Source organism: Podarcis bocagei (assembly GCF_964188305.1).
Source record: "Podarcis bocagei genome assembly, chromosome: 7".
NCBI classification, from domain to species: domain Eukaryota; kingdom Metazoa; phylum Chordata; class Lepidosauria; order Squamata; family Lacertidae; genus Podarcis; species Podarcis bocagei.
Window position 1 is genome coordinate 44958181 of NC_138132.1, and position 12670 is coordinate 44970850.

A 12670-nucleotide genomic window follows, 5' to 3' on the forward strand; every position below is an offset into this window, starting at 1 on the left:
GCCATTTTGGCTATCTCTCAAGTGAGAATCCTTCTTTGGCCTGCCCGTAAAAAGTATAGCATGAGAGACTAGGGTGATGTCTGCTGTTTCCAGGAACTCTTCTCTATGAGGCTTCTGTGGGTGAGCTGAGAGTTTATTTGTACTCTGGGAGAGAACTCAGAAGCTGTGAGGGAGGGTGCACAAGAAAGAAAATGGATTTGTATTGATTTTTATATATTAGTAATTTTGTACATATGTAACATTTTTATATGTGACTGTGTATTTGTTTAAATTGTCTATTCTTGCTTCAGTTTTCTGTAAACTGCTTAGAGATATTTTTAATATATTAAGTGGTATAGAAATTAAATAATCAAGCAATCTATCTATCAATTGACTGTGGAGGCATAACATTGCCATCATGGCTAGTAGCCATTGATAGATTTCTCCTCTCTGACTTGCCTGGACAGAGAAGGCCCCATCCTGGCCCTGGCCCTGGCCCTGACCTTGTCATATACCTAAGGTTGATTTGGGGTCAACTGAAAAGGGAGAATTCAGATGTGCTATCACGGCTTAGCACACACGTCCAAGTTTAGACAAAAGTGTTTGAGGCATTAATAATCGGCTCTTGCAGAGGAAAAGAGAGACGTCTTGTCACAATCAGGCTGTAAAAAAAAAGATTATCACTGCCCTGCGCCTTCATTTTTAATAAATATTTGCTGTTGGCTTGCCAAAAAGCTGTAGAGTGCTGTTTGACTTCCTCAGCTTCCCTTTTCACATGCAATCCATCAAAACCCCAACTGCTCAACTCCACCGGAATGTCTATTCTCTTTATTTATTCCATTCACTCTCCTTGGCTCACTGGGGGCAAATAACCTGTCTTAAGCTGTGGCAGATGCTATTTTATATATTTTTGAGACAAGTGAATGTGAAGCGGATCTGGATTAGAGGTGGCATTTCCTCTTAGGGTCTGTAAGATCCAGACAGCTGCTCTGGCTGTTCCCATATGGGAAACATGCCCTCAAAACCTGATGCGGCATTCATACATATTCCTGATCCTCCCCTGCTGGCTACCTGTGTCCATCTGTTACAATGCTTCAGTGCCAACTTGTAACTTAATCAGCCCTGTCCTTAATGCTCAGTTTCCAGGCAAAGCACTAGGTTATGCGAACAACACCCTGCATAACAATAACCCAGTCAGTGGCTCACTACATAAGTTTACCTGCATTGTGGATTCTGTTCCCTTGATTGAAGTGTTAGGGACACACATACTCTCTCTTTTGCTTATGTTAGCGTAGTGAATCCTCTTTTATCCCAAGGGTCACATTTCCTTCTTCAATACCTTCTGAGTGTCACATGTCCCTGGTGGGTGGGAATAGAGGAGAAAGTGGGTGGAGCAATACATGGAGATACTTGCCTTTGAACAGTAGGCTAGTCTCTACACACCCACTCACACAAATATCTGAAGGGTTGTCACATGGAAGATGGAGCAAGCTTGTTTTCTCCTGCTCTGGAGGGTAAGAGATGAACCAATAGCTTCCAGTTACAAGAAAGGAGATTCCGACTTAACACCAGGAGGAACTTTTTGACAGTAAGAGCTGTTCCAAAGTGGGGCAGACTTCCATGGGAGGTGGTACACTCTCATTTCTTGGAGGTATTTAAGCAGAGGTTGGATGGCCATCTGTCATGGATGCTTTAGCTGAGATTCTTGCGCTGCAGGGGGTTGGATTAGGTGACCCTTGGGGGAGGGTACCTTCGAACTCTACATCCCTCTCTCATCTCCATCCAGACAAGCAAGGGGCATTATCAGAGTTCAAGAACACATTCCAGCTAGGCAGAAACCCTCAAGGAGGGTGCAAGGAAGGGCCAGGGAGGGTTATGGTTGGGGAATGGGTGTTGGGGAATGGATTCTTGGGAGAATCCCAAGAGCCAGATAAAGAACATTAGAAGAGACCCATAGGATCAGGCCTGTGGTCCATCCAGTCCAGCATTATGTTCTTAAAAGGGCCAACCAGATGCCCCTGGGATGCCCACAAGCAGCACAAGAGCACAACAGCACTTACCCTTTCTTTAAGTGATTCCCAGCAACTGGTATTCAGCAGCGTACTGCCTCCGGCCATCAGGGTTAGTTGCCACTGAGAAGCTTGGAGGACCACTGGCCTAATTAGAAGCCAAAGCTCCTTATTCAGCAAGGTATATGATGATGGAGAAACTGTGCTGAAGGCTTGCAGGCCTGGGTCTGGTCTACTCTGTTTTACTCTGAGATAATTCTGAGATCTTTCTTTCCACAAGCACCCCCTGCTCCCAAGAAGGCCCCTTTGCAGAATTTTCTCTGATTATTCACTACCATTTTTGCACAGCAGACACTATTGTCACCTACCTCCATGTCCCATAAGCATGGAGAAGAATCTGCCATTACATGATAAGTATGAAAAGGGAATATTATCAGGAGTATCAGCAGCTGACCCTGAATTTCAGAAGATGACAGTTTGGAACAAAAACATTTCACAGATTATGATAATGCAGGTGATTTAGCAGTACCATTTATATTCCACAATACAATTCCCAGGACATTGGGGTATTAGCTCTTATTTGCTTTTTAAACATTCTAAATCTACCTAGAAGGACAAATGAAGAGGAAAAGAGAAATATCTGAATATTTTAACCATCCTACTGTAGACCTGAAATTTGTATCTTCTGTGAATGTGTGTCTTTTAGACATAGGGAGTTAAGTGCTTGTTTACTTGGAAGTAAGTCCTGTGTGGGGCTTAATCTCTGGTAAGTGCATTTAGAACTGCTGCCTGAAATACTCTTCCAAATCAAAACACTCCCCTTTTAAAAATGTCAGAGCAGAATAATGTAAGACAAGCACAGTGCTATGTAGATCCTTTTGACATTTAGCAGCAGCACTTCCAGCGACACCCGATACAATCATGAAGCCACTAAAAAGACAGATGGATCGGAGCAATAAAATGAATGGCTGGCTGGCTAGGCAGAGAGAAAAAAATCTTGCCCTGCATTTTATCTCATCATGGTACTTTTTGCACAAGGAGCTCAAGTCCTCGGATGGAGGAGGCAGGATGAAGTATAGTGGTTGCTTTTCTTCCAGCTTAAATGTCAGAACTTTTGGATCTGTTTTCAAAAGCAGCCATGTCTTTTATTTTATCGACATTTTTGCAATTATTTCCCTCCTCTTGTTCATCAGCTCCTTTAAGTCTGTGCCGGTAGGGAGCCAGGAACAACAACAGCTCAACAAATCATATGAAGATGAATAGAGAGCAGAAGGACCTTTAAAAAAAGAGAATCCTGAGGGTGAGACACAGACACATGGAGGGCTAATTCTCTTCTATTACTGTATCAAAACCATATTCATTCCATAATTCTTTTCCTCCATTCACATTTGTTTTACTTATTTTTTCTCTCTCCCTCTTGCAGGTTCTTTTAACTTTTGTTTCTGTCATAGCTTATGATGGTAGGAACAGTGGAAATCTTATCAGTGGCTACCTTGTGGTGACCACTCTTCTATTTTCTCTGAATGCCCTTGGTGTGACATCAATTCAAAACATTTTTAAAGGAAAAAGCAAAAAGCTGCTACAGGACAATGTAAACCCCATCAGTCCCTATTTAAGGGCATGCCTTAAATAACAAAAAAGAAAAAAGAAAGCAATCCATACACATGGGTCCCATTTGGTTTCATTTTTCTCCCATTTTTAATTACAGCAGTATACAGTGCTATTGTTCTAGAAAAAGGGGTGCCAGAACTCACCATGAATGCCTCCCACCCGAGAGGAGCTGGGACTGAGTTCCAGTGAGTTCCGGCTGAAAAAAGCCCTGGCAGTATATAATTGATCACTATCTCATTTATTCCCAGGTGTTTTTTTAATCCGTACTGAACTACTGAGGCCATATTTTTGAAGTTTCTTCAAATGCCTAATGTCCCTTTAATGTTATTGTCAATTTAACAATATCTAGCTGTTCTCATAGTTTCCTTGCTAATGCCAAATATATTGATATTTGGCGTGCGGGTTATCTTCCATATTTTAACAAAGACAATTCTATCTAGAGTAAGGATCTATAACACTTGGACTTGTATTTTTGAGAGCACTATATTATTTTTGACATAATTTAAAAGGCACAGGAATAGCTCATTATTTATATCTATATGAAATATTTCATGCCCAGTATTTTCTAGTCTCCCAACCATTCTACCAAATGGGGAAAAAAATCTTACAGAACCAAGATTTAGGGTGCAATCCAACCCTCCAAACTCTATCAGTAGAGCTGTGCAGAATGTTGGAGCCACTGCAGCATCAACAGCCGAGCTGCTAATGACAATCATAGTGGAGGTTGGTATGGAGGCAATAAGGGCTGAATTGAACCCAATGTCATCGTATGATGTCAGTGGCACCACTCAGCATCTCAGGGATCCCAGGATGGTTCAGACTCCACCCCAACCTCAGAATGACCATTTTGGGGTTTTACATTGGCTACCACTGGCGGGAAACACAGCAGTGTGCTGCCCACACATTGGGCAGCTGGCAGATCTGAGTGGAAGGACACCTCCACACAATCCAACTTGTTCCCCAGTCCCTCCACTGACCTGTGTTGTTGTTTACTTTACTCTTCCATAGGGTCAAACTGCATTATGTTGCCATTTTAACACAATATTGCTTGTAGCTGAGGAAGTGGATCCTGTTTTAAATAGCAATAGCAAAATCCTAGTACTTCAGTTTAGTAAAGCTGACATATTTTGGAAAACCACTGTTGACCCCCCTCCTTTTCCAACAACTCCCTGAAATCATTTTCTTCTGACTTAATTCTTGTCCTTACTTGATCCTGACTTAGTAGAAGCTTCATGTGATGATTTACAACAACAGTAGCAAATGCTGTGATCTGGCAAATCCCCAAACATACCTCATATAGCCATGAGAAGCTGCTGCTTATAAACCATGTGATAATGTGCTGCCTTTTCATACCACTAGTCCTTCTTTAACAGCCTGTGTTAACAGCAACAATAAACCTTTTCTCACACATTAGGGAAGTGGGAAGTGAATCAGATTTTATTTTTGCAAAGTGTAGAGCACATTGGTAGTCTGTGACATCCTCAGAAAGCAAAGAAAGACTCTTAATACCAAAGGTGCATTAAAATCATTGACGCTGAGATTTCTGACTCATTGGAAATAACATAATGTACAGTGGTACCTCGGTTTTTGAACAGCTTAGTTCACAAACAGCTTGGAACCTGAACGCTGCAAAACCAGAAGTAGGTGTTCCTGTTTTTGAACTTTCATTTGGAAGCCGAACTTGCTCTGTTTTGAGTCCTCCTGTGTTTCCTGTTGCGCTGCTAATTTGCACCCCTCCCCCATTGTAATTCAAGCCTTCCGTTTCTAATTGCAGTGTTCTGAGATGATATTTGGAGCTTATATTTGGTGCTTTTGTTTTTGCTATTTATTTTGCCTTTTTGTTTTGAGGCTTTTTCAGTTAATTTGTTTTTGTGACTGTGTGGATCCCAGTTCAGCTATTGATTGATTGATTATGTGACTGTGAAAATGGATAAAAGCCCCCCATCCAAACAATGACTATCATCAGTGCAGGTAAGAATTTTTTTAAATTTTTATTTTTATCATCTACAATACTGTTTTATTTATTTCATAGTACAGTACATTATTTATTGCTTTCATTTTATGGATCAATGGTCTCATTAGACAGTAAAATTCATGTTAAATTGCTGTTTTGGGGTTTGTTTTAAAAGTCTGGAATGGATTAATCCATTTTGCATTACTTTCCATGAGAAAGTGAGCCTTGGTTTTGGAACAGACTTCTGGAACAGATTAAGTTTGATAACCAAGGTACCACTGTATAATTATGCTTGCATGAAGTAACATGCATAAGCACATTGGCAACAACAATACAACATGGGCTGTAAGTTGTTGTACAATGTGCTACTTTGTTTTATAAGGATTACCCCAGTGCAGTACCTATGGTGAAGTTGAAGCATGATGCTGTCTTGAAGTCTTCCTGCCATAACCTGGCACTGTGGAATGGTGCAAATTACTGATCTGCCAAATGCCTGTGTTCTGAATTTTCCTTGTGCTCTGAATTTTGAGTATATGACAATATTGCTTTGTAGCTTTTAGATAGCCCCACCTGTACTATATAATTAAAGCAGTATCGGGCCACTTTAAACAATCACAGATTCCCTCAAAGAAATGTAGGAACTGTAGTTTGTTAAGGCTGCTAAGAGCTCTTAGGAAACCCCTATTCATCTCACAGAGCTACATTTCCCAGAGTTCTCTAGGAGGAGGGATTGACTGTTAAACCACACCCAAGTGGACTCCTTCAAATCCTCCTTGAGTGCTTTTACCTACTTGGAGTGTAATAATGAATCTGGTTTGCCTGGATGGAGGTGTGTGAGTGTGTAAAATTTACAGTCATTGCTCTGCTCACTGTTGCCTCTGGCTCCATCCATTACTGTCATGTAGCTCCTAGAAAGGTACCCAGAAGGAAATGAGGCCCTTTAGCTGAAAAAGATTTCCCACCACTGATGTAATGTGAGGCAGGTAGATGAAGGCGAGAGGAGCTGGAGTCTCAAACAAGACTTTTTAAAACTGCAGCAACAGGAGGGACAAGTGCTGCACCTAGCAGCCTATTTGGACTCCCCTTACCACAACCGGATGTCTTGGGCTGCCACTGTCGGCACATGATTTCCCTATTTTAAAAAAAGTTTGAAAAAGAGAGAGAAGTGTAATAAAATGTCCAAGACAAAGTTGATTTCACGTTCAATATCAAATTTCCTTGGAGACTCTCTGTGTAGTTATGAACTTGAACACTAAAACCACAGATGAAGACATTTGTGACCCAGCCATCTTCCTATTGTCCTTTATTGCTGAGATGGACATTTTGGGAGAAAATCAGTGCTAATATTAAAGATAGGGATCAATAGCTTATTGTGCTTAGTTTGAGTCTCTTGCTTACATGTCAGTCCTCCCATTTGCAAAACAAACAGATCTGATATGATGAGCTATCAGATTTGCCCAGCTGAAGATCAAGTATTTTCATTTGATTGTTGATAATCCCCACTCCACCACACATATTTGTTCCCAGTAATCTCATATTCCGAGCTGAGGTATATCTATTCCTCCCATATATGGCGAGATGAAGGCTCAATAGAATTAGTTGCTAGGTGCCTTGTTGTTAGCTACTCTCTCTGAAACTTTTAATTTTTTAAACTCATCAAAGCTTGCAGACATCACCATTTCAGACAGCAAATTCCATAAGTTGGTTATGCTTTGAAGGTGATTTTTTAAAAAAGCTTTCCTGATTCTACTGCCTCTTGACTTGTGGTTATATAAGTGGTGCTTGTGCCAAGAAGGTGTGATTAGTGTTGCAGCCTCAAATGAATACTCCAAGTTCTAGGAGTATGGGGGGGGGGGGGAGGAAAGGTCCTTTCTGTTGTCATAAATTTTTATAAACCTCTGATATGAGTTTGGCCTAAGAAGGTCTCTCCAGGTTAGAAGCCTGGGGCTCAGTTCTGCATATGCTTTGTGATAAGTCTCTTGCGCTTCTCTGAACTCCTGCCAGCTCTCATTTCAAACCAAACTGCACATGCCCTACAATAAAAGGGATCTGGCAAACAGTTGATGATATGGATTAGGTCTCTTTAATCCACTTGACATCAGCCTATTGCAATGGCAGTTTCTTCACTGCCCTCTTTTGTTGAATAGCTTATTACAGGCCATCCATCTCACACATTCTCAGAGCACAGTAGAGGGCAATAAGGGATAAGATCTACTAAGCTTTTTGTGAGACTCATACAACATAGTTTCAGCTTATAAGCAAGAGCTACAGAGTAACAAAGAATAACTTGCTTGTTTTATTTTCCAGAGGGGCAAAATAAAATATAGTGGTACCTCGGTTTACAAACTTAATCCGTTCCAGAAGTCCGTTCTTAAACCAAAACCGTTCTTAAACCAAGGCCCTCTTTCCCTAATGAGGCCTCCCGCCTTCAGTACTCTTCCATCGTTCGGCTCCCGTTCTGAGGTAAAGTTCGCAAACCAGGACACTACTTCCGGTTTTGCAGAGTTCGTAAACCGAATCATTCATAAAAAGGGCTGTTCTTAAACCGAGGTACCACTGTAAAGTGGGGTCTGTGTGTGTTTCAATTTAGGGGGGGGGAGGTAAGTCCTGCTAGATCAGCCCACAGTTCCATCTAATTCAACATTGTTTTCCCACATGTGGTAACTACATTCTTCTGGCAACAGCAGCAGGATATGAAATCACCATCCTTCACTGTTTCTTCTCTGCAACTGACATCCACTGATACTGAACACTTAGGTTCCATTTAGACCTCATGGCTAATAGCCATTGAAGGAACTAGCCTCTGGGAATTGGTCCAATCCCCTGTAAAGGTAAAGGGACCCCTGACAATTAGGTCCAGTCGTGGCCGACTCTGGGGTTGCGGCGCTCATCTCACTTTACTGGCCGAGGGAGCGGGTGTACAGCTTCTGGGTCATGTGGCCAGCATGACTAAGCCGCTTCTGGCAAACCAGAGCAGCACACGGAAACGGCGTTTACCTTCCCACCAGAGCAGTACCTATTTATCTACTTGCACTTTGACGTGCTTTCGAACTGCTAGGTTGGCAGGAGCAGGGACCAAGCAACGGGAGCTCACCCCATCACGGGGATTCGAACCGCTGACCTTCTGATCAGCAAGTCCTAGGCTCTGTGGTTTAACCCACAGCGTCACCCGCATTCCCCAATCCCCTGTGGATGCATACTAAACCCATGCCCATTGCGACACCTTTTGGCAAAGAGTTCCATAAATCAAGTATGCTTTGTGCAATGAAGTCCCTTATCCTGAATCTTTTTCCAATGGATTTTAGTGGGTGACTGTTGTTCTTGAGACTGAAAGAACTCCTCTCTAGCCACATTCTCCAGACATGAATATATATTTTTAAACCTCTCTAGTCCATTCCATCATAGGGACGCGGGTGGCGCTGTGGGTAAAACCTCAGTGCCTAGGACTTGCCGATCGCATGGTCAGTGGTTCAAATCCCTGCGGCGGGGTGAGCTCCCGTCATTCGGTCCCAGCTCCTGCCCACCTAGCAGTTCGAAAGCACCCCTAAGTGCAAGTAGATAAATAGGTACCGCTTTCTAGCGGGAAGGTAAACGGCGTTTCCGTGTGCTGCGCTGGTGCCGGCTCGCCAGAGCAGCTTCGTCATGCTGGCCACGTGACCCGGAAGTGTCTCCGGACAGCGCTGACCCCCAGCCTCTTAAGTGAGATGGGCGCACAATCCTAGAGTCGGACACGACTGGCCCGTACAAGCAGGGGTACCTTTACCTTTACCTTAGTCCATTCCATCAGTCTCAGGAAATGAGAGGCCTTTGGATTCTGTGCATCCTTTTCCAGGACAGCACTTACATACAGCTTGTTAATGGTCATTAGAGTTAGGACACCCATCACAGAGCTATAATTCCCAGCACTCTTCATAAACTACAGTTCCCAGTATTCTTGGGGGGGGGGGGACACCATGACTGATCATGTGGTATAAGACATCTTTAAATGCATTTGTGTGGATGTGACTGTAAAAGTCCCCCCAAAGTGACCTTAAAAGTCCCTTTTGTTTCATACTATACTTTGTACCTTTCATGTCTTGGAGTTTTTTTTCTCCCCCCCCCCCTTTTGCTCATACAAGGAGAATGAGTCCTTTAAAAAAGGACAAAATCAAGGTTATTTTTTGAGATGGCATCCTATTATTATTGTTTCTCTACAATCAAAGATGAGGGGGTAGGGGAAAACAAAGGGAAAATGAAACTAAAGAGAGATTACATAGAATGTTCAAAGGTATTTTTATACGAATCCCCCTCCTTGCATCTTTGGGGGGGGGGGGATTCTCACTGAAGAGGCCAAATATTTTACCTTTGCTTTATGGCCTGAACTCAGTGCATAAATTTAAAGTGTGAAAGCTGATTGATCATGGAATGTGGGGATATTTTGTTTTGTTTGGGTTTTTCTTTTCTACCCGAGTCCGATTTATTGCCCTTTCATATAGCGTTTTTGGGCTATACATTATTGCTAACAACTTTGCTTGCTTGGATTACTATTAATAAATGATACTGTCTGAAGGTTGAAAGCTCTTCAATGCCAGAAAATAAAGCAAAAAGAGAGAGTTGATCCTGCTGCTTTCTGCTTTCCAATAAATTCAGGAAACCAAATGGCTCTTTTGGGCTTGAGTTTATATTGCCTGTGATTAACATCTTCATGGGGCATTCAGACATTAAGAAGTGTGGTTTTTTTTAGTTGTTACTTTTGTTATTTTAGAAACCCGTTTATAAAAATTGCCTTTTGAAGTGTCAACAGCAAAAATATGTGGCTTAGAATTCCATTTATTAGGGGGGGAAATAAGCCAAGTAGTCATTGAAGGAACTGTGTATGGGGCTTCTGTCTGGAAGGGTGATGGAGGCAATCGCTTGACGTATGGAATGTCATGATAATAAAAAAACTGAAGGACACATCAAGTAATAGATAGGGTGGGGATGGGGTGAATTCCACCCACCATACAAGTTTGATTAGAGTAGACCCATTGAAATGAATGAGCAAGCCTAAATTAAGTCAATTAATTTCAATGGGTCTACTGTGAAAGGGACTTGGGTGGTGCTGTGGTCTAAACCACAGAACCTAGGGCTTGCAGATCAGAAGGTTGGCGGTTTGAATCCCCACGATGGGGTGAGCTCCCGTTGTTCAGTCCCAGCTCCTGCCCACCTAGCAGTTCGAAAGCACGTCAAGTGCAAGTAGATAAATAGGTACCGCTCCAGTGGGAAGGTAAACGGCGTTTCTGTGCACTGCTCTGGTTCGCCAGAAGTGGCTTAGTCATGCTGGCCACATGACTGGAAGCTGTCTGCGGACAAACGCCAGCTCCCTTGGCCTGTGGAGTGAGATGAGCGCCGCAACCCCAGAGTCGTCTGCGACTGGACCTAATGGTCAGGGGTACCTTTACCTTTACTGTGAGGGAAACTCAGCTGAATAGCACTCTTTGTCAGTTGACAACTGGAAGAGGGTGAAAAGTAGATGAGATTAACTGGGTTGAGATTGCTAGATCTTCATAAATTGCGTGGATAGGCGGAGTCCCCCCAACTCCAGGCGACCCCTGAGCAAAATAATGACTCAAGACAATGTGCTATGGGATTAAAATTGGCCACAACTTTATTAAATTTCAGATGTAGGGAAACCTTGGCTCAGGCATTGGGTATTTATCCTTCCCAGTCCCCAGCCGGGGATCTGGGAGACATCAGGGTTCTCCAGAATGTGTGGGGATTGGGCTGGCTCTGGAGAACATATGTTTAAGCAGAGAGCCTTCCCCCCATTTCGCCACCGTTGGAGGGGAGAACAGTGATTACCTCTCGGCATATGACCAATGCCTCCCCTCAAGACCCCTTTAACAGGGAACCCTGAGATCACCACCGCAAGGGGGGCATGGGTCACCGCTTCAAACCCCCCCCCCCCAATTTAGGAAGATGCCCAAGGCCTGAAACCACCAAAGTTGTTTCATTTTGCTAAGGGAAAGGAAAAACCTGCCAATGCAGGGAAATTCCTTTCTGGCCCTTCAACAGCGACCCTGATGTAGCAGTGCCTGCGTACCTGTGGAAAAGAAGTTAACCTGCAAAAGAAGACTTACCTGAGGGAGGGCAGGGTGGGAGAAGCTCTGGAGCCGACTGACGCTTCACAGGTAAGATTCACCTTCTGTTGTGTGGGCAGTGTGGTCCCTCCCCTTACCTGGCAATGCCTCCCCAGGCGGGATTGGACGATTGACTGAGTTAGGCAGAGACCTCCAGGTATCCAGCCTGGGGAAGATGAAGCCAGCCTGAACTACCAGGAGCCGCACTGGGATCCAGGGGGCTGCACACAACCATGCAAAAGGCGCCCCCCATTTGATGGGGGGAGTGGTCATTATGCTCAAATATTCAGTCAATGTATGTGTGGTGCTGTACTTCCTAGCCGCATTTCCTGCCATGTACATATTCAGTGTGCAGCATATATGAAGCCTTTTCATATATGCATGAAGACTTCCATCCTACAGATGTTCATGGTGTACAGGCACATGCTAGTAGGCAAAGCTATGGGATGTGGACCTGTTCATGCTTTAATTAAATGTGTAGACATAATGCTTGTAGAGGGCTTACTTCGAATCACATTCATCACAGCCTTCAGTTTGCTGTGAATTTGTTTTCATTGCTGCTCAGAGAAACACTATGTGCCTGTTAAACCTGATAATTGTCAGTGAAACCCACACGTCAAGGGTTGAAACACCTGTCTTGATACCTACTTCTATAGAGTGCTGTTAACACATTAAGACTTGTGACTGCTAGTTATGGTGTTTACTCCTAGGACAAAGTTTTGGTTCTTGGTCGTACTACACACAGTTCAAAGTAGCAGTATGGGTCTTTGAAGCCTTTCATGATTCAGTCCGGGGTAATTTAAGGATTCTCTACCATAGGGATTGCTAATTTCCTCAGATGTCTCATTCTGATTAGTGAGATTACTCATAGGATTTGTGCCTATTAGCACAATCCTAACCATGTCTACTTAGAAGTAAGTTCTATCAGATCTTACTCCCACGTAAGTGGGGTTAAGCTTGAAGCCTAAGCCAACAGCCAACTGGCTTTCATTGTCCTCATGCTTAGGAACTTTGTCTAT

The 12670-nt window shown here is 43.2% G+C and overlaps 1 long non-coding RNA gene across 1 annotated transcript in view; it reads left to right on the top strand.

Moving 5' to 3' along the window:
• Positions 1 to 12670, top strand: part of LOC308591788 — a 46644-nt gene that overhangs the window by 18962 nt on the left and 15012 nt on the right. The window contains exon 3 of the long non-coding RNA XR_014010260.1: positions 3182 to 3288. This is a non-coding gene — a long non-coding RNA (uncharacterized lncRNA). The remainder of the gene's footprint in view (positions 1 to 3181; positions 3289 to 12670) is intronic.